The sequence below is a fragment of the Chinchilla lanigera genome, unplaced genomic scaffold (genome assembly GCF_000276665.1).
Source record: "Chinchilla lanigera isolate Chin_1 unplaced genomic scaffold, ChiLan1.0 scaffold00126, whole genome shotgun sequence".
Taxonomy (NCBI): Eukaryota; Metazoa; Chordata; class Mammalia; order Rodentia; family Chinchillidae; genus Chinchilla; species Chinchilla lanigera.
The window spans coordinates 1-1,806 of NW_004955527.1; positions in this window are offsets into that span (position 1 = coordinate 1).

Sequence of the window (1,806 nt, forward strand, 5' to 3'; positions counted from 1 at the left end):
GAAGCACCAGCTGTCTTGTCTCCTTGTGTCACTGCCTCTTGGGAGCCTGCCTGGGGCCTCCGAGGAAGGGCGGAGCCGTGAGCTGGGGTCTCCAGAGGGCAGAGGTTGTGGGGCAGGCTCAGGAGTGCCCTGGCCTTGTCCAGGTCTCCTCGCTCCTCGTCCTGAGCCCCGCCCGGGCTCTCTGTCTCCTACACGTGAGGGGAAAAGTGGGCCAGGCAGCCTGGAGTAGCTTTTCTCTCATTGAGGACTGCAGCACCAAATACTCAGAAATGGGACAGTTTGGGCAAAAGTTACCTTTAGAGGCGCCACTAAGATGAAGAATGATACTTCTCAGAATGTTGTGGACTTCTTTTTTGTTTTGGTTTTGAGAAAAGGTCCCGCTGTGTTCCCCAGTCTGGCCTCAAACTCCTGGGTTAAATGATCCTCCTGGCTCAGCCTCCCAAGTAGCTGGGAGTAGAGGTAGTAGGCACCAGGCTCAGCTTTTACAGCAATTTTTAGAGTCTGTCTCAATCTCAGCCATTGCTTTAGTCTTACGTTAGCTATAACTTCCCGTCTGGTTATTCTGAAAATTCTTAGCCCTGGATCTGGGGGCATTTACAACCAGGGTCCCCATTTCCCTCAACAAATCACTCCTTCAAACAGAGGATACCCCAGCCTGAGAAGATGAATGCCACATCTGGCGGTCACTCTCCGGCCTTTCCCAGGGCAGCAAATCCATGCAGCTTGTGTGTGGTGGACAGGGTGGGGCAGTGCAGGGGTAGGCTCTAGGGTAGGTAGAAGTGGCAGCAGTGTTTTGAGCAGCCTTTGGACATGACGGAAGGGGCTCAGCTTAGATTCCAAACAAACCACTGTTCCAAAAGACTGTGCTATGAAAAGTCTCATTTGCTGTCTGGACAAAGACACCATATACATAGTTTTATTCTGTTTTGTGCAGTTTTTTTTTTGTTGTTGTTCATATTTATTCATTATATGTACTTTAAGAGAAAAAAATCAAAAAAGCAAGATCTAGGTGCAACTCCTATAGCACAGGCAGGAGTACAGTGATGAAGAAAAACATTCTAGTTAGGAATAAGAGCTCTGAGCCAGACTGTCTAGTCTCAAAATTTAACTCCCTGTCTTACTAGCTGTCTGATCTTGGATGTGCTGTTTTAGTTTTTTTGTTGGTCTTTTTGAGACAGGGTCTCACTATGTAGTTCAGGCTGGCCTTGAGCTCACTTTGTAGCCCAGGCTGGCCTCAAACTCGCAACAATCCTCCTGCCTCAGCCTCCCCAGTGCTGGGATTACAAGGGTGTACCTCCACGCCCCGCTTGGATGTGCTATTAAACCTACTTCTTTGCCTCAATTCTCATGTTACACAACTGCAATTTGGATTCTGGTTTCCTTATCAGAACAACGGAGACAATTTGCAGTATGTCATTCTTAGGCTTGTGGAAAAGATCTAATGAGTAATAGTTAAGTACTTAACAACAGGACCTAGTATTCATATTTAAGTCTCATAAAACATTATGTTTTACAGTTTAGCCATTATTCTACTGTTTACTGTATTATTCTACAGCCAGCACAAACACCAATAAAGTCTTTTTTAGTAATAAAGCCATAGTAGCATTGCTGAGAAAACATAAGAATGCCTCCAAAATCATGAGAGAAATGGGACTGAAAGTATGACAAAGGCACAGCAAGCCAATTTTGTTTTTTATGCACTCAAATGACCTGGAAAAAATGGTTGGTTAGAAAATTGACTTGAGGTGCTGGGGATTTAGCTCAGCGGCACAGCGCCTTCCTGGCAAGTTGCAAAGTCATGAGTTT